General features: G+C 41.9%; 1 protein-coding gene across 2 annotated transcripts in view; it reads right to left on the bottom strand.

Annotated features, from left to right (window-relative positions):
• Nucleotides 1–21,040, bottom strand: part of LOC124798462 (heterogeneous nuclear ribonucleoprotein L) — a 174,657-nt gene that overhangs the window by 58,536 nt on the left and 95,081 nt on the right. The gene's annotated exons all lie outside the window — the stretch shown is intronic.

Below are 21,040 nucleotides of genomic sequence, written 5' to 3'. Positions count from 1 at the left end.
TATTGCCTTCTACTAAAATTATTTTCGTTCCTGAGTAATGCGAAGAAAGACAATAATACAACGCAACACTTTTACTCAATAGAAATCTGTATTACCATCATTGCCGATCTTTCGATTTAGGCCTTCACTTTGATCCTACTACCGATTTCAAAATTGTTCTTTGAGAACTATTGTTCGATTTAAGGATGAGGTAATGGAAATATGAAAAGTACCCTGTATTCCCCTTTAGTCTTTGCTTATTTAACAACAACATATACACTCTTTAAGCATGTAGCTGACAAGTAGACTAGATGTTCACAGACAAATTTTAATCCATCGTAATCTAGTATATGCTAAGGCTAGTTAACTTATTTAAGTGTGTCACTTGGCACATTTAAAAACATAATAAAATTAAAAAACTGCGAAAGTTTTGTTTAAGAGTGATAATTAAGAATAAAGAAGTGGGCAAATTACTTTCAGTACATGTTTGTAAACTACGATTCAGTTGATTTTGTCAATCTTTTGGCTAAATCAAGCTTTTTGGTCAGTTTCCTTTTATGAATTATAGAGCGATAAGGCACTTAATCACGACTAGCTTAAAATTCTGATGATTTACGTTTAAGAATTAATAAGAACTTAATAGATGAAAATACATTTCCGAGATAAAAATACAATGATCAATCGGCAGCAGACATAAAATATGAAACTGAACCACAGAAACAGCGCCATTAAAGCGTGCGCAATACCTGACAAATGATAAGCATTTACTATCTCTAAGTAAGGTTTTCTGCCAATATGAGTACCTAACAAGCCTACAATGCAATAAATATTTCCATGTTTTTCTTTAACTTTTATTCTTATTAGCAGAAACGCTAAAATTGTTTGGAGTGCCCAACTACTCCGGAAACCACTGAGCCTGTCCTTATCCCTCTCCTTCGCTTTCTCGTACGTAATACTAGACTGACAGCATGTTCATTTTCACATTTATCCATTATTACTTCCTTTGGAAGCGAAATACTTCAATTCTTTTGAATTTTTGATGGAACTTCTCTAACACTGCACATGTAATTCAGAGCTTTACTTTTTCTGCCCTACCATTTAGCCTAGATGCCTCTACGAGTTCCTCTTATTTCATCAACAGAGCATTCATTCCTCCGGCATCGTGCAAAGATTTTTGAAATTCATACACAAAGATTGAACTTACCGCATCATCACGATCTTTATTCTCCTATTCAGCTAGCTTAATTTCTTCAGAGTAGCTATAATTTTGTCTAATTATTCTTGCCATATTTCGCCTCTGGTTGCACTTCTTACCTGTTCATTCGTAATCACTGCCCTTTTACCGTCATCTCTAAGGTGATCAAGTATTAGGTCGTGCTAACAACCATATTACTCTGCTTCGATGATTTAGCAACCTCATCTTACACATTCTTTCTTTAGTTCTGCATTTCCAGATTTGTATATATTCAGCAGTTTTTGCAGCATTATAGTTGTCTTACTTGAAGTTGTACGGAACAATAGCATATCTCAAATTTCACTAGCTTCAGGTGCTCTGAACAACGTTTTTCATTAAGTATTTGAATATTTCCTTCACTGTAGTGTCATACAGGGATAGATTTTGAATACAACATTTCGTCTTCGCATTTTATATCCTATAAACATACGCAATCAAATGTCTGGGAATCTTGATCAAGAAAGAAATATGTAGGCGCAGCTATAATGACTAAGTTCACACTGCCCTAAGAAGCAAGAATAAAACGTTTTTTGTCTCTAGAGCCAGTCTCCGGGCAAATTACACCGCGAACAAGACGTTTTTTGGATTCTTCACAACAATCTAATATGAAGGATTTGGATTGCCGATCGTTTCCGATATAAAGATGAAGAAACGAATATTCTATCACTGATTTATTTGTGGGTCATGCCGGGCAGTCTTATGAAAACTGTCACGCAACGATAGTGCGAGAGGCAGCTGTTTAGAAGTTGAACTACACGATATAAGCAGACTTGCAAAAAATAAAATGAATAGCCTCATTAGTAACGTTACATTTCAGAAGCAGTGTCGTCAGCCCAAGCGTGTTTTGGAGGTCTGAATACCGCTCATTAACTTTTAATTTAACGTCGTTAATGTTCTTTATATAAACCTTCCTAGGACGCTATAAATAGTACAGCCACGCGCAAGGTTCCTCTTCCCTGTGGATGACTCACTCGCACAGCATCCCGGTAGTTGGGTAACGTTTTGGACTAATTCTGTAACCCCTGTTCCATTCTCAATCTACGTACCGTTGTCAGGAGAAACTGAACCTGATGCCAAAGCAAATGTTTTCACTTTACACTTTCATCATAGTTAATACCGCCGAGATCACGCCGAAACAGTCGCAATTCGCCAGATTTAAGAAAATTAAATGTTACAGCGACTGTTAAACGAAAATTATCATATTCTTAAATATTAATGATCTGAGCAATGAAATTTTTTTACAGTGCAAAAATAATAAACGCGACAGTTTTAAGGTGCGAAAGATGGAAAACGCCAATACGATTTTAAGAGCTCAACTTTCTCGCTTATTTCATTAGAATAGCATCCCTGTTAACCCGAGCTTTCAGAAAGTCATAAATTTCACTCCACAGGAGAAAAGATAGTCCAGCTGAACACAATGGACGATCGGTTGTAATAAATGCCACATACAACTGTGCAAATCGCTACCTGTATTTATTATACGCTGCCAACAATAAACGCACGTGAGCGGTCAATGATGATGAACAAAAAGTGAACATAGTTAACATGCAACCTTGAACTTTGCGTATCATCTACCCCAGTCTCGTGCACATGCTGCACTCAATCATCCAACAGCAGCTCCTCTCCCTTGCTTCCAAACGGTTGTTCATTGTTGTGATAGTTGTATTCTTGGAGATGTATAGAAATAAATTGTACTGCTTTGACTATGGGCTGGGATAAAATATATCTTACATCCTAGGTTGGGTTCCCACTTTAGAATTGGGTTGTAATTTCTTTTAGATGACTATGGTATCGTGGTCGATGCAGACTTATGATCCAAAATTGGTTAAGTAACTTTTATAGTAATACAGAAACTGAAGGTGGTGATCGTGCAGATAAGGGTCTATCATAGAAAATGCTCTTTTCTCTGAAAGTAGAGCATGATGCATCTACAGGAAATAATGAACGTTTATTACTATGAAAAAAAATGGATAACGTGGTGTAAGAAGGGATGGGGTAGTTGATGAAAAGTTTTTTTCCCCAGATAATTAAGAAGAAGATTTATAGGAAGCGATTTTCACAAGTGGAACACCAACAGAGTGCAACAAGTTAGAGACTGAAGCATTCACACCATACCGGGAATCGATTAAGTCTTACAGAACTGAAAGCATTCACAAGAGTTTTGTTCTTTTTAGCTACGTAGAAAACAGGCAATTAAAGCTTAGAAACAATGTTTTCAACAGATGATACGGATCAGGAGATATTTAGTGCATAATTTCCGTGAAGAGAGTAATTTTTGCTTGCCTTCGTTTCGACAGTGCCAGTACAATATCAAGGAAAAAATCTGGTAGAACAGCAGCTATTTCACGGATATTTCAGAAGTTGGTTGAGAACTGCCAAGAAACGTATTGAATCGGGGAATATGCATGCACAGATGAATTGCTCATTGGATTTCGAGCAAGATGTAAATTTAGGATGTACATGCCAAAAAAGCCTAGCAAGGATGGGCTTAAAAACGCTGATTTTTTAATGATGCACGAATAAGCTATTTTTCACGACTGATACATATAGTGTCAAACGCAGCGATGGAGAAACCTTAGCCAAAGAAGAAAACTTTATATTCGAAAATAGGCTGTACTCCGGCTCTGCAACCCTATTGCAGGAACTAATTTTAATATCACTGCCGACAACAGGATTTCGTCCATTACACTAATTAAGGAGCTACGAAATCGGAGAAACAAACCAGAAATTGCGAAAGCGTTTCTACCTTCAGCAGACAGGTACTTTCCTTCGTGTTTGGTTCTTATGAGAATAGTATCATGTGTCTAAATGGTACATGGTGCGGCGCAAGAACTTCCATATTTAAAAAAAAACTAATAAACGAAGTACTGGAGGTATCCATTAACTCCTCTTTACATAGTGGTACATTGAAAGCCTTATTTCATTAGGTTTTGAAATGTGGGCGCTGTTCTGCTCAATGCATTTGGAGAGTCGAAATCTGAAGTTTCGGTCCATTTTGTCAATCGTGTGTGTCTTATGTTGGCAATAGCAAAACAAATATTGTTCTACAGCTCACCTATAATCCGACGACCACTAGTATAAACCAATTAAGACAGCCACGACAAGAGTCGCAAATGGATGTGTCGAGCGTGATGGCCACTAAAGTTCAATCCTCAATTGAGACGGTTGAGGCAGTGTTCGAGCAAGAGTCATTGCTTGTTTTCATGCCCTGGCGCCGTCTTGTTGGTACCGCACCTTACCCAAATCCATTCCTTGAAGTTCGGAATGAAAAACTATTCAATCACCAGCACATAAAGCTCAGAAGAGACTATCATATCGTACTCTTCGAGAAACGATGAGCCAATAATGACAATTTTGAATAACACACATCCAACAGTCACGTACCGAATTTTGTGTTTCTTTGGGCTACGGCAAATTTTATTGAAGACCTTAAAAGTAACAGTATGCTATTGAGTACAGCAGCTCACGTCCGTTCACAAACCATGTAATATTCGTTTTCGTCATAATTTACTTTACGGTCGCAGGTTCGAATCCTGCCTCGGGCATGGATGTGTGTGATGTGCTTAGGTTAGTTAGGTTTAATGTTAAGTCCCATAGTGCTCAGAGCCATCTGAACCATTTCTCACCGGGTAGGAATACGAAATAAATGTAGCCACGTCACGGATTAAAACGTAAACCACATATTACGGTAAACGCCACTTTACCTTTCACGAATTCATAGTACATGCAGCATCATTACCACGAATAAGTGCGTTCACCAAATTTTATTTACGCAAATGCCGGATAAATCGCCGAAAAAGAAAATTTTGTTAATATTTCTTCAACAATAACGGATCATGTTATTTCTTACGAGCCTGACGTTTCAAGCGTTGAATACAGTGCAAATTAAAGAGCAATATTTTACAGATATTTGCAGCCGCTTGGCATCGAAATTGCGTTCTGTTCTACCACTACAATAATCTTATTGTCTAATCTTTATTTACAGCACAAACCATATCCAAAGGCATTCATGAAAGATGTCTTGCAGCTTATAAATTAGTGCAGAGAAATCTATGAATCAAGAATGCACTGGCCGCGGCCTCACTTAAGACTACGGCCCGCTCGCTCCCCTCATAGTAGTAATTTTTGTAACTATCTTTCCTTCCCTCCCGGAAAGAAGAGGAGAGGAGAGTGTTAGTCTCTAGTAGAACTTCGGTCTTTTGAGATTACGTTTTTATAACTATATTTTTTTACTCTTTCACGTAGTTACCGTCTGTGACAAACGACTGTTGTAACCAATGAAATAAAGTTTCCGTGGCCCAAATGTCTTAAGTTCAAAGCAATAAAATCGCCAACGTTAAACTAAGCGACACATCACTCTGCCAAGATACAAGCACTAGCTTTATCTTTCCAGCATCTGTCACACACCATCGCTCTGCATGCTGCGGAATTACGGAATCCCACGCAAGCAAGGCGAAAATGTGGTCTCACCATAGTTTTAGAAAAATTTCATCATTCCGACCAACGACAGTGTTTAAATTCATTGTATTTAAACGTGAGAAGCTGCCTGATAACTTTGGAGAATATCGTAAAACTCATTCTGTGTCGATTTGGTGCTTTTGAACATGCGAGAAGTATATTATTAAAGAGTGAATTTTACGGTTTGCATCAATGCTAACTTATAAAACTTGATTCTGCTGTACGTCAGAGATTTACTGAATTTCCTACAATGGCAGATCCCTTGTTACAATTTAAAAATCACAAAAACCTACGCACAGTAAACTTTATATACAACACTCCGAAGGGTGAGAGGGAGGGGAGGCGGAGTAAAAGAAAAAAAGAGAGGGGGGCATTTTTTCAGGACAGAATTGTGGTTAGTCGTCAGTAAGAGGATTGCGGCAAAGCGTGGGTAAATATACTCTGGCTGACCAGCTAAGCTAACCGGCCGGCAGGCGGAAGGAGAGGCTCGTCATGCCTGGACCCGGCCTGAACGCCAGACGCCGAATGCTCTCTCTGTGGCTGCCTGCCAGCACCATAAATTCGCCGGGACACTTCCTTTGTGTTATAACTGCCCGTTCTGTTTTAGCGGTCCTCGGAGCAGTTCGTCTTACAAAGTACTCTCTTCGTATTATGGGTTGGAGGGCTTTACCTCACACAGAGCTAAAACAGCATATTGCCCACAGCACAAGACACAGGCTAAGGCGCAGGCACAAAAAGGAAGCCAGGTTTAAGTGGGGAAACGGCTGCTACTATTCGACCAAGAAACTAGGAACTGTGCGGTCTTTAAACGTGAATCATCTGAAAACTGTGGTAGGTCGGTGAATAACAGCGTGTGAGGCGCAGCCAAGGGAAGCCAGTTGCCAAGGAACTCTAAATTACACTTGCCACTTTGGCAAACTGTCAGAGTTAGCGACAGCGAGTTGTCAAGATCGTGTCACTCGCACCATGGGAAAGTAGTTTACGATGGCATACATTCAGCTTACAACTGGAACGAATGTGGACTCTCTTAATTGCGAAAGCTAAGAAATAGATGATTACAGTTGCACACGTAACTAAGAGCGTAGTAGCGGTCTTAATGTGGCCTTTAAGATGACAGTCATTCCCACTTACCCCTGATTTCGCCGGTAACATGTGAAAACTCACACATTCAAACTGACATAATATCGCAGGAAACATCGAGCAGCTGAGTTGAGATAATTCGTGATGGAACGCGACAACTTATCATTCATCAATTTACGTATAGTGAAAGGTAAAAACAGAAAATATTCCCGATGTATTGTTTCTTCCAATTATTTTCAGTTTACAGTAAAAGTAATCCTGTTCACAATTCTACAGCAGTTTCAATACCACTGTTGATTCAGTTAGCCAATTCCAATGGAGATCGTAAACTATAGTAATTCCTCTGATCCAACAAAAAGCCCCTTGAGTGCGGGGTCTTTAATAAGGCTAATCAAAGGATCGTGTTAACAATTATGACAGAAACAATGTTAGCTGTTAATATTAGCAGCGTGATGGCGACGGAAAAAGTGTCCGGGAGGTACATGATCAACCTACAAAAGAGACATCGTTGATATTCAAGGAATCTTCAAAGCAAACCATTAACTTGCACCATGTACATCGAATGAAGCAAAAGCAAGTTATTTCTACCAACTATTGGCCAAAAGCAGTGCTCATACTACACAGTTCTCTTACGCTCATTTTCCCACTCTTCCTTGCTGTGGGGTAAAATCTCCTACTGTCCTTACAAGATCAAGCGCACGAGCAAATAGTTTAGGGCTGAGCACCTCCAATTTCTCGCAGCACAATAAATAACTTTCGAGCCAATTTACCTTCCTGATTAACAGTCAGCATAATTTTATACGAATGCGTAATGCGTGAAGGCATTGGCGTCAGTTGATCTCCATACAACTCTTGGTACCTCTGATTTCCAGTGTATTTCATATGCATTTCTCTTCTGATCCCGATTGGTCGGAGTCGAAAAATTCCTTGCTGAACTATGGGCTAAGTTCATCTGCGCTACAAATTTTCGGGTCGATTCCGAAGTTTGCTGTGCATCGTCAAATTTGCGCTTTGTTCGAAATTGCGGTATCTTACGTCTTCCAATCCTGTAGCACTGTTTGAAATGAGGCAAACACTCCCGACTTCCCTTAACATCACTGTAACCTAGGTCGCACGCAATATTATGAGCATAACGTAGTACGTCATTAGAATGGACATCCAGTAAATTGTATCGAGCAGCCTTGAAACGCGCGAAACACCAGTTTTTGTAACAAGTGCGCCTTGTCCTCCCTTGAATATCCGTAGTTTCTCGTAAACATTACAGGTTTCTTTCTTTCTTTCTTTCTTTCCTTCCTTCTTTCTTTCTTTCTATGCTGCATATCATCTTCCATGTACGTATGACGTATAATACCCGCTTTTTGGACAACGACTGTCCTTTACTACGGTTCACTGGAGACGGGATTTGTGGCTTCCTGTCCGACAAGGATGAGGAACTACATGGCTCGACAACTGTTTCAATGTCACTATTCTTGTTAAGTATGTAGTCATCACTGTACTCCTCACGTACATTGTCCGCACACATTCTATTGACATCTTGCAGAAACGCTAATATTTCGTCTGCTACTAAGTCTGCGAAGTTCCTCGAGTCCCTTTCTGACGAGATATCAAATTCAACAATTGTTGTAGATATAATGCAATGTTTGCTTTGTTTATCGGTGCCATTGCTCTGCTTTGTGTCAACACAACCAGCACTAGAAAATGTTGGGAGTTACTCGTTCACTAAGCACTTCAAGTGCACTCTGTAGCCTCGTGTTGTGCTCACCATTGGATACCTCAAATCCCACTACCCGTTGCCAGCCAGTATTGTCGAAGCAGTATGTGGGGCGTGGAGTGCCGTAAACATCACAGGCCTTTTGCGACCTTGCACTCAAGGAGTTCCTTGTAAGAGAATGTTGCAACTTCAGCGAGTGCCTTTACTACCTCTCGTCCCAGCTAACGCATTTGATTGGTTTGATAGTTCTATGAGCGATGTACTTCGGTAGCCTTGGTATTTGTGATCGCCGATAGTGATATTCCTGGCTTTACGGTGACCCAGGATAACACTCCTCTTAGAAAGTACAAAATTAATGACTTGTTATGAATGGTGCTTGTTGGAACGGATGGAGCCGGACAGCCACACATCTTGGTATGATATGTGCACTTGTTTTAAAGTAACTGTAGCTATCCTGGGTGGTACTGTGTCGAGACACATAATAGGTCTTCCGCAATTTGTATTTTTCTCTCTTGCGAACAAGTGCCGTGTGTTTTCTGGTTAAAACCATTAACACTTAAAAAGCGAAGTTAGTTTCATTGTTTGGCATGTTATTCACCACAGTTTATCAGCAGGGTGAGTGGTAGGAGCCAGGGAAGGTTTTTGTTTTCCGTTGGTTGAAAAACTCTTGTTACTACATCGCATAGGAATGAGATTTTCTCTCTCAGGAGCGATATACAGGAGGTAAGTGGATTGAATCTTTCACTTCACTGTGGAAGGTCAGAATCAGTGGGTTATTCGTCGAGTCACTGATAAAGTCAAGTTTTTATTTTGTGGTTTCGGACAACGTCGGCTTTGAAGGTGTAGCAGAACCTATGTCGCGTCCTATGTAAGCGACAGAGGCGATTTACAGCGTGGGACATCTTGACACGAGACAGTCCACCTATAAGCGGCAGCATTGGGAAATACGATCGGGTGTCCTGCTTGCGAGTGACCAACTCCAGCCACAAGATGGCTGCTTGCTACAGCCGACCAGCGTTTCTGTAAATCTGCAACCATAAACAGTAGAATACTGCAGCTCACGAGTAAAGGTAACAAAAACTTAGGAAAATACGGGGACACAGGAGCGCCGTGCAAGAATTTAACACAGTTGATCTTCATAGATAATTTTATAATTAATATAATCTACTATGAAGATCACCAGACAAATTCTCAGAACATACGCAAATAGGCAGAGGTTCAACTACTTCCTCAATTAACGGTTAGGGATTCTCGCGTGAAACACGAGTTTTCGAATTTCCAACAGCGGATACACGCGGAACAATGTCTAACGTTAAGTATGAAAAAAATGAGGGACTTTTCCCTGGTGTCCGTGATGTAGCGCTAGCATCTTTGGCTAGTAATTTATGTAGTCCTGGGATTGGGTTCGGCTACTGAGCTGACTCAACTGTAATATTATAACCTGTGAAATACTTTTTATCTATGCTGCTCTTCACATTGCTTCTCAAAAGTAATTTTTTGAGTTCGTGTGCCAAAGTACTTGATATTTGAAGTAAATATACCAGGATATCAAAAACAAATTCCTAATAACACACTGAACAAGCATGAATTTTTAATTTTTGACTGTTCGCAACATAATTTATCAGTTATCAATGCGAAGCATATCAATTATCTAAAACGCACTTCAATTGCCATACATATTTTGAGCGTCATTTCAAGTTTTCAAATGTTCCTCAAATTGATTTCGTTTAAACAAACCATTTCACACACAAAAACCAGTTTCTTCTTCTTTTTTCCTCAAGATATATTCCGAAAGCACGAGCTTACTGACATGTCCTTTGCCTTCCCAGCGTCTTACATCCTTGAAACATGAATTTAGTACTTTATTCGAAGGAAGACTTAAGTATCACAACAATGTACATAACAAAAGTTGTGAATATCGTTAAACAACAAAAGATTGCAATGTCACAGACTTTACAACAATGACTTCTTTTAGTGCACTACCTTATTAACAAAGTAAACAATTTCTTCTGAAAACAAATGATACTGGTTAGTTACAAAAAATCATTACAGAACGAAGCAGGCTCTCCCCTAAGTCTTTAGTAGTGAGCATACCCTCCCCCCCACACGATAAATTCTTGCATTCTGCAAGGCATGCTCTGTATGAGACCAACTTTATCTTTGGTTATGACGGCTCCTTCCTCAATGACAGCTTCGTTGATGTCTTAAAGATTATCAGGTGGATTCGGACTGTACAATGGCCACCTTCAAAATGTCCCATGTATGCTCAATCGCATTCATGTCTGGTGCGTGTGCTGGCCAATGCATTAGGTTGACGTTGCATCTTAGAAGACACCGAGACACTGTTAGAGTACGGTGAGGTTCTGCATTGTCATCGACTTCGATTTCGCGTCTGTAGGATCTTACAATCATTTGTAGGACCTCTTGCAGGTATCTGGGACCAGTGAAATTGACACAGATGGGTGGAATCAGAGAGGTCCACTATTCCATCATTATTGCCACCCAAAACATCACACTTCCATCTACAACCAGATGGACTTCCTGAAAGTATGGGCGTTCCTGGTGTCTAGCGTTTCTCTAAACACTAACAAGTATAATGTCGAGGCACAAACCAATTCTGGTCTCTTCATGTCAAACATGACATTACTCCATTCTGCAACTGTCCAATGTTGATGTATAAGAGCCCAGGTCCTACGATTGCGTCGGTTCCGCTGGTTCAGTGAAAAAACTTTTCACTGGTTTTCTGGAATGAAGACAGTCCTGGTGCAATCTTCTACGCACTGTTTGGTCTGAGGTACGAACCCCTGTTGCCCAGAAAAAGTCATTTCCGATATATCTGGCATTTTATGTTGGGCGCCTGTGAGCCTACAGCTGGAGGAAACGATACTGCATTGATGATGTCACACGAGGACGAACACTGCAAGGTCTATCGTTCACCGTTTAGCTCTTTCTCCACTCCCTGCACACCAAAGACACACCACTTTGAGTGACATGTAATCGATGGCAACATCTTGCTCTGTATGACCTGCTGAGAGTAAAGCCATTATCCTATCAAAGTGCTGTGCGCCTCTACACGGCATGTGACTGCAGTGCTGAACACGTACTCCATGAAGCTGTTAATACTGGACTGCTTTCGGTTTGCGTTGCGGCAGCGATATGTTTACATGACTGGGAAACTGTCACAAAGCATGCCACGTAGTTAACACCGCCCAGTAGATGGACTCTAAATGGATAATCCATGACTTGCCTAGGTCAATGAGACCTCTAGTACCGGACTGGATTTTACGATAGTATTCCCGCGTAATTAAATATTTATTTGTAAAACGAGTCCTCACATTGATCAATATGATATACCGTTTGCTCATTTATTACTCTTCGTTTGGCTATGAAAATAATTATAAAAGCCCATTGTGTAATTTATAGGTAGTCTTGTTTTCGCCCGGGGTCAAACATTTGACCAAAACGTTTGGAGCGTTAAATCATGCGGCAAAATACGTCCTCTTAGTGTTCTGTCACTTGCAAAACATCTTTCTTCCATATCTTAAACCGTTTATGAAATATGGTTTTTACGACCACTTTAATCCCAACGCGCAGGAAAGGAAAATCCGTCCATTATAATAGTAAATCGTATGTAAACATTGCACTATGTATTTTTATGCGTTTGCTCGACCCTCATTGGATTTCCGTTTCACGTGGGACTGCAGCCAAGCTGTCTATCGTACTTGACAGTATTCGAATGTGGGACAACAGCTTTACCAGCTCCTTTAACTTTGACAGCCGGTCAGCTGGTACAGCTAGCCTGCAGTGACGTGGCCAGCTACAGGTTACACGTAAAAAAGAGACGACCAGTGGAGCAATACAGCTTCGAATATCATTTAATTTTTAAGCAGAATGAAATAACACACTGCGAATCTCCCGCAATACTCTCCTTAGACGACTAGACGAAAACCGCAAGACGTTATAGTTTTTCGGTACTATTGTATTAAAAAACAAGAATGATAAAAATTCCCGACTTAACGACAGGGTGCGTAAGTTGTGTGTAACGTAATAGTGTACTGAAGGATTTCACCGTATAGTTAAATACTGAAGCCACTGAAGGTATTACTTTACAGACTTGTTTGGCAATCTCTTAGCTCCTTCCTTTTCCGAATCCGAGAAATACATTTCAGTTCTGGAAGTGTCACCTGGTACGTTGATAAGCTTATCAACAACAGAATCCACGAAGCCAACCAGGCGCAACATTTTCTATTTTATAACTAATCTTTCTATATTCCGCCAGTGTCCGGCAGTGACGTATGAAAAAGCTGCTTGCGTTGGTTCCAGTATGGCAGCTTAGCAGTCTTGGCTCCAGATCAGTTCTGTTGGGTTCAAACTGTAACGGTACAGCAGGAAATTTAAAACTGCAGCATTTATATGGTGTGTTCGCTGCTGTTTCTCATGTTTCTACGATATTTATCTACTTCCGTGGAACAAAACGATGGTCACTGTCCAAATAAAGAGCATTTAGTTTTTCATTTTTACCTTAAATTAAATTGCCATGTTTTCTTAATTTAAACAACTGTTATGAACAGTCTTTCATAAAACATCGACAATTAAGAATTTGTATTTGAAATAGAAACAGGAATTTTGCGTCCAATTGTAATCAGATGCAAGAAGACGTGCATTATTCATAAAAATGAAGAGTTTTATAAATACAAGATGTAGGGATTTCAAATTTAACGAGAAAGAGTTGCTACTGGGGAGATTTGAACCAACGCACGAATATCCTCTCTTCCATAATATTCCGTTACGCTACCGACTGTGCCACAAATTCAAGGTGGTTGTCTTTATTAATTGCATTATATACAACACTTGGAAAACTTCAAAGCCGATTATCTCCGTAAACTTATGAAAAACTTTGATAACAGCCTGTGTCTCCGTAATTTTTAATCGTGTTCCACGCGCGTGTTTCACTACTGAATAGAAGCCAGCCTCGGCCAGTTTCATACTGCGCATTAACAGCGCAGACGCAGACGCTCATGACCGAGGACTGAATCCTCAGCTGGGGGCGAAGTTCTAGCGCGTGTTTCACTACTGAATAGAAGCCAGCCTCGGCCAGTTTCATACTGCGCATTAACAGCGCAGACGCAGACGCTCATGACCGAGGACTGAATCCTCAGCTGGGGGCGAAGTTCTAGCGCTTTGTGCGCTTCACCTTCTTAGATGATGTGGCGAAAATGAGGGATGTCATGGTGGGTGTTTTTGTTACTTGATTGACTTTTGTGCTTTTTTTTTAAAGTAGAAAGGATAGTTAGTGATAGTGGAAGAAGTGGGAAAGAAGACAGGACAGTAGAAGGGACAGTAGAAGAGTGGGGGAAAACGAACGGCCCATTGACTAGCCGGGGATTACGACGAAGTTACAGATTAAAGGAGAGGAGGGATAGTGAGAGATAGTGAAAGCGAAAGGCCATTGTCCTGGCCTTCTTCTTCTTCTTCTTCTTCATAGCGGCGTCTTGATGGTGGTGGCAGTCAGTCTTGGAGTGGCGGGTTGGGGGTCGGGGAAAGAGCAAGAAGACAGAGGGTGACAGATGACGAAGGGGAAAAAGGAAGGGCCTGTCATGATTAGGCCAACATTGGGGATAGTGTGGGTGTGGCGTGTTGGGGAGTGAGTGACATGACATGTTGGGGGAGATGATCTATGGTGTGAGGGAGAGTAATTGTCCTGAGGTGAGATGGCTATTGTATGTGAAGTCATTGGGGGCGAAATAAAAGGTCAGGCCATCGAGTGGTGGCTAGACGGTGAACACGGGTACCCAGGGAAAGGATTAAGGGATTAGGAGAGTGACGGGTTTGTTGGTAAAAGGAGTTGGCTGCAGATAGGGTGCGGGTACGAAGGAACGGGACTTCAGCCCGGATGTGGAGCTCTTGGGTTGGGAAGTCGAAGGGGAGGCGGAGGGCACGCCGGAGAGCCCGGTTCTGGACGGTTTGGAGTCGGCGGAGGTGGGTGGGGGCAGCATTGCCCCACACCACCACCGCGTATTCAAGGATGGGGCGGACAAGGGAGGTGTACAGTCTAACAGCAAGGTGTGTGGGGAATGAAGAGGTTGGGTTGATGAGAGGGTAGAGCAGGCATAGCCGCCCCATTGCCTTACGACGCACTTCGTCGATGTGGGGGCGCCAGGTGAGGCGTTGGTCCAGGGTAACACCCAAGTACTTTGCAGTACGAGTCCAGGGGACTGGGGTACCAAGGACCGTCACCTGAGGGAGCCGAATGGGAATACGGCGTCGGCAGATGATAAGGGCTTGGGTTTTGGAGGGATTAAATGCCAGACGCCAGGTCCTAGCCCAAACGGTTAGGGAATCTGTAGCCCCCTGGAGCCGCTGTTGAACTGCCGCACTCCGAGAACGATAGAAGAGTGCAGTGTCATCTGCGTAGAGAGCTAAATGTACCCTCGGCGCTGAGGGCAGATCAGCTGTAAAGAGGGAGTAGAGTAGCGGTCCAAGTACGCTGCCTTGTGGTACTCCTGCTCTGATTCGTCGTCGTGTAGATTTCCCGTCTGGGATCCTGACATGGAAGGTGCGACCTTCCAGGTATGTGGCTATTAGCCGTACATGGGACACTGGGAAGCCAAGGGAAAATAATTTGTAGAGCAGCCCTTCGTGCCAGACCGAGTCAAACGCTCTGGACACGTCGAGGAGTATGGCCCCGAAGTACTCCCTTCGTTCTATGGCGTCCAGTGCCTCTTCCACAAGGCGCAGGAGTTGGTGAGTGGTTGCGTGTCCCTGCCTGAAGCCAAACTGCTCATCAGGGAGGACTCGTTCTCGGGCAATGTGGATGAGCAGTCGTTTAAGGTACAGCCTCTCTAACACTTTGGAGATGGCGGGCAGGAGGCTGATGGGGCGATAGCTGGCAGGGGAACGAAGATTCTTCCCAGCCTTGGGTATGGCGACCACTTCAGCATGTTTCCAGGCGGTGGGATATTGCCTGGTTGTGAGGATGATGTTGAAAGTGGCCGTCAGGATGGGAATAGTAGCTGGGGGTAGCTGCTTGAGGGCATTCGTCAGCTTGCCGGGGCCGCCAGCTTTCTTGGATTGGAGGTACCGCAATTGCAGTTCTACCTCCTCTTCATTAATGGGGGTGATTTCATCCTCAGGGTCCTGGACAGCAAGGAGTTGAGGGAGGCGTGCTGTTACCAGGCGAATATGGTCGGGGTCAACGGGGTCATTGACCGGGGTGAAGATGTGCGCGAAGACATCGGCCAAGGCGTTAGCCTTGGCGTCTGGTTCGGACACAAAGTCATTGCCGACCTGGAGTGAGGGAATCCGCTGCTCTCGTCTCAGAAGGCTTTTAACAGCGCGACAATCGGAACTTAGCTGCAGAGGTTGTGACTGTGTGAGATTATTGAAATAAAAACTACGCAGCTAATGCATGATTGAGAAAAACGTTGATGGCTGTTAATACATTTGAATATATTAAAGTTTTATTTATCATAACTTAGTAATAAGATATGTAGTACGTAAGTAGGACCTACTTCCAAGAGCATAAAAACACCAGAGTACGTGCGCTGCGGCTTGTGACCAATCATCGCGTTTGTATTTGTTTATATCAGGTTTATTCTTAAGATGAATAGATTATAGAAGACGCGCGGCGCGCGACCCGTCCGCACGTATTAATAGTAGCTCGAGAATGATTAAATAAAAATGTCGTGCCGTGATTTCCATAGTTACGCGCAGCACATAATGAGCACGAATAAAGACAAGAAATCCAGTTCGAACAAGCGAAGCTATCAAGCTGGAAGATGTGCAATAATCACGTTTTTCACCGAATACTCGCCTGTTGTCGCTGTCCGTGTCTTCCGTGCTACAGCGACAAGATTCAAATATATCTGAATTCGAACGTCGCCCGTTGTAACGGACGACAAGCAGCGAGACTGATGCCGGCAATCTATGACATTCCATCGACGGTATAAATCTGATGTAAACCTTCCACTAAATATTCTTTCGCGTCCGCTGGAACCTCATTAGATTTGGTTTCACGTGGAGCGGAATCAAGCCGTCGAGTACAGTGAAGTACTATAATAAGGATACGGTTTATGCTGTGCGTTATACGTAAATCAACTCAGCGATGATACGGGCAACAGCTTTACCGTTGCATGGAACTGACAGCAACGCTCAGCCGACTTGTACAACTAACCTACAGTGGTGTGACGTTTCAGTTCAGACGTAAAATGCGAAAGAGAAACAATATACCTTCTAATGGCATTTAATTTATAAACAGAATAAAAAATATGGCAAATCGTAGTCAATATGCCTCTTAGGTGACCAGACGGAAAACGTTAACATGCTCTCGGCCTCTTCGACGTTTTAAGGCACGGTAATTAAAAACTACTAATGAAAATTCCTGACTAAAACAAAGAATGTTTCTGCATGAGCTATGTGTGATTCAAAAACACATTGCTGGTATTTCACCATACGAATCTTATGACGTACTGCTCTGCCTTCCGCCAACGTACTGCAGGGACGTGTCAAAAAGCTTCGGCATTTGATCCAGTACGTCTGGCAACCTAAATGTGTCGTTATTTCTTGCGACAAATCCTTTAACTTGGCTATGTGTAGTGTTTTCTTAACAATAGTTCTTATAATATCGATAACTGAGAATCATATCTGCAATCAGAAGCCGGCATTTTGCGTGAGGTAAGTAATTAGGAACAAGAGGTCGTGCGTTTTCCATGAGAAATGATGGTTAAGTATGTGTTAATTAGCATACATTTGATGGTTTTCATATTTCAACGATTTAGATATTCAAACTTAACGAGGAAAAAAAAAACTAGATGACCAGAGTGTTTCGAACCGTCATCCCACTCATTACTCCATTAACAGACAACAAGACTAGCAATTGCGGCACGCATTTCCTTCGCAAGACAGCCTTATATTTACTAAATGGCGTTTCTCTAAAAACTCCAAAGCCAATATTCATTGTCATCTTGTGAAAATTAAGAACAATTTTTTCACCATTTTAACTGCGTTCCGAGCATGTTTTTCGCTACGAAGCAGGGAGCAGTGCCATTTTCACAATAGTAATTAAGAGCGCGACAATCTAAGCACAAGTAGCATTTACAGAGACACAAACTGTACTCTATTTTTTAAATAAAAATTACGTAGTTAAAGTGTAATTATGAAAAACGTTTATGGCTGTTAATACATTAGAATATCTTATGAGTGTTTCATTTAGAGTGACATAATACGAAGTTATCTAACACATACGTTGAACCTACTTCCAAAATGCATTATCACCACCAACGCACGATTGCTACGGCTGCTGACAAACATCACGTTTCTGTTTGATTATATCAGGTTTTTTGTAACGATAAACGAAGTATATACACAGTGAGTCCAAAAAGTATTCGTCTAGATGCAAATCTTTTAGAGAGCAAAGTCTGTTTAACATGAAAAGAAATTTACACAAAATCTGAGGAGCCAGTCGTGTAAGAACTACCTCGGTACGTCATATTTGTTGAAAAGCAAGGAAAGAAATCCATCCAAATCGACAGAAAGGTTAACAAAATAGAAAATGTAATACAAGAGTTAGTTCATGAAGTATTTGTCCACCAACTGAACATAACGAAATTCTGCGCGCAGTGATTAAACTACAACGCTGACCCAATCTATCGTCTGTTGTGGTTCTAAAAGGCGCCGACAGTGCAATTAGCGCCATGGGCCGTAAGGGTAGCGAGACGACGCTGATCGAAAGAAATTTATTCTGCGCATACACAATGTGCGCGAATCATCTTACGAGATTGCTCATCAAAATCAGTAAGAAACCAACCACGTACCGGACGCCCTCACACTTCGACTAATGCACACGTGAGATCTATCGTGAGGGAAATAAAGAAGAAAACTAAAATCAGCTATCCTAAGTCGGCTGGGGAGTTAAGAGACTAGGGGAAAGAAGGTATGTGCCGACACAATCAGAAATACCTTCTAAACGTATTGGTATCACGGCCGCGTAGCGCGCAAGAAATTTTGGTTCAGTGAACAGAATCGAAAGGAACGTCTTTATTCTGCAATGGAACATACATTCGAAAAGGAAGGCCTCTGGAATATAGAAATATAACTTATTCGGGTAGGATGGCAGGCGAATGGTTTGGCGTAGGAAGAACGCGGAGTGTCACCAGGCAACCTTGTGCCAACGGTTAAACACAGTGGTGGCTCCCTGATTTAGGAGTGCTGCAGGTGTTGGAAAATTACAATTTCATAGAAGGTACAATGTATCACCATGTGTGTATCAACTTTTTAAAGAACAGTCTTAATCCTAGCGCCGAAAAATTAGGTCCGCAATCAATTCCACGTCAAAAATATTTTGCGTCCCTCTTATTAACGGGTGCTCAAGCAGGGTTACTTACAGGAATATGCACGGGCACAGGTAATGTAATGAACATATCTGAAACAGTCGTTACTAGTGAACAAATCGTGACCAATATGTTACTATTTGTAGGCCGATTCAGGGCTACTCGCGCTCTCTCTATACGACAAGAGGATGATATTCTTAGAAGACCTGCAGTTCCTAGACACGATTTACGACCACAACGATAACTTCGAAACAAGTGTTTTATTTTCGACGAAGGAAAATTGGGTGCTTCCTTTCCGAGTTTCCAGATTTAGTGTAATTTTTCACATTCAATACGCCAGGTTTGCTCTGATCAGCCTCCACAGAAAATTAGGATTAATTTGTCGCGAGCCAACTATACAAAACGCAATTTACCCACACTAGCGAATAATGGTGAGACACACATTTGTGCATCGCTCAAATATATGCTCGGTGTTTATGCGAGGGAGGAGAGAATTGTTGGCAAATTAACTAGTTGGATAGTGAAACTTCTTTCGTTAAAACCTGTTGCCCTGCGAAAGACAAATCCATAATTTGAAGCCTCAGTCCTAAGAGAATTTGAAATCTATTTGCAAATTACTGATTTGGCTTTTGCAGGCAACAAGTCTTACCAAGCACATTTCACAATCCGACTGGTGAATCTGCCAATGCCTCTTTCCTACCCCTCCGAACTACGCAGGTGCCTTGCATCTTCAATAGTAACACAGACTGGGTACAATCAGCAAGTACGTCCGTTATTCGTATATCTCCGCAAGAGGTATGGTTACCCACCAGCGCATGAGTTTCACCAGCTTTCCTGATTATTTTAATGCACTAGTGATATTCACAATCCACTTCGATAACGAGGAAGGATCACGTCCCGTCGGCAGAAAGCTTAGGAGTCGGAGCACGCTCTAATCGATTAAGAACGTCGACAGTGTTCAATTAGGACAATTTGGGGGAAATACAGGCTATCTGAATCTGGATGCCTGGAGAGATTTCAACCATCGTCTTGCAATGCATAGCGTAGGTATTTTAATCTTCTCTTGTCCTGTTCTCTAGTAGTACAAATGAAGTTGTCCATAACAGAAGATGCAAATAGGCATATCATCGAACAATTTCACGTTAGAAATTAATATCGTTTCCCTAAAATCCAACTAGTTTATAAATATGTATACCATATTAGACATCGCCAATTACAATGCACTGAGTCTTCCACATACTCGGTCACAGAGTTCAAAAAGTTGTTGGTAGCTCTTTACAAAAGATTATGGCAATGAAAGTGTCTAGAGTACAAAACGCCAGAAACCAGGTTGCATATCACAGTAGGCGCACTTTTATGAATCCCTACTTTAAACGGACCAGATTGTGCAACGGAACAATCCCTCGGCGACGGGGTACACTCAAATAGCGCATTAAGGTAATGTGTGCATCCAGGAGGAATGGCCACGGTTGGCAGTATCGATAGAAGCTCAATCGAAGTACGTCCTGAGCTAGTCATCCGGAAGAAGCATCTCTGTAGACCGTCTTTCATGGTTTTCATTAATAGTATTACTTCATTGCGAAGTTACATTTTCTTACTACTGTTGAGCCAAGGTAGTGCAATTTAAACCTTGCAACCCATCAAATGATACGTGCGTGTGGTGTTTCCCTTTTCGGACATCTGCGAAAGAAGTCACTCTTCTTCACCCACAGCGGTACATATACATGATGGAATGAGGTTCTGATCGACAGCAATTGAATTCAATAGCGACAAGCTGAAATTTTTGCCGCAACAGGTCTAACTGGGATTTCCCGCTCTACGCGAACGAACCAGACACGACAGATACATAAATCGATGCGGCTTGATGGCCATTAACCCTGTGGCTTAATGTCCACTACAGTGGACAACTGTTAATGGTCGCTTCTTCGACATTTTCAATCAGTCCTGAGGCGGCAAATGCACACAGTTCACTGCAGTGGGCACTCCCTACTGAAGTGCGCGTCATTTATGACGGCGGCCAAGTTTAGGTTCGTTCTGCGCATCTGACGTCATAAAACAGTCAGCCAATGAACAGAGAACGGCGTTGCCAGAGCTCAACTGCAGTGCAGAGCACGGACGAGTGTCTTCAGTTTTAAAAACGTTCAGTAATAAATAAAATAATTGAACAAAAGCGATGTCTTCATAGCAGACTTTCTTTTATGGAAAGTTTGGAAAAAGCATTCTTTATACCAACTGCTTCATATTCTATTA

This window comes from Schistocerca piceifrons, chromosome 5 (genome assembly GCF_021461385.2).
Source record: "Schistocerca piceifrons isolate TAMUIC-IGC-003096 chromosome 5, iqSchPice1.1, whole genome shotgun sequence".
NCBI lineage: Eukaryota > Metazoa > Arthropoda > Insecta > Orthoptera > Acrididae > Schistocerca > Schistocerca piceifrons.
Note: the sequence above shows the minus strand (reverse complement) of the source record. Positions and strands in the feature narration are given on the sequence as shown.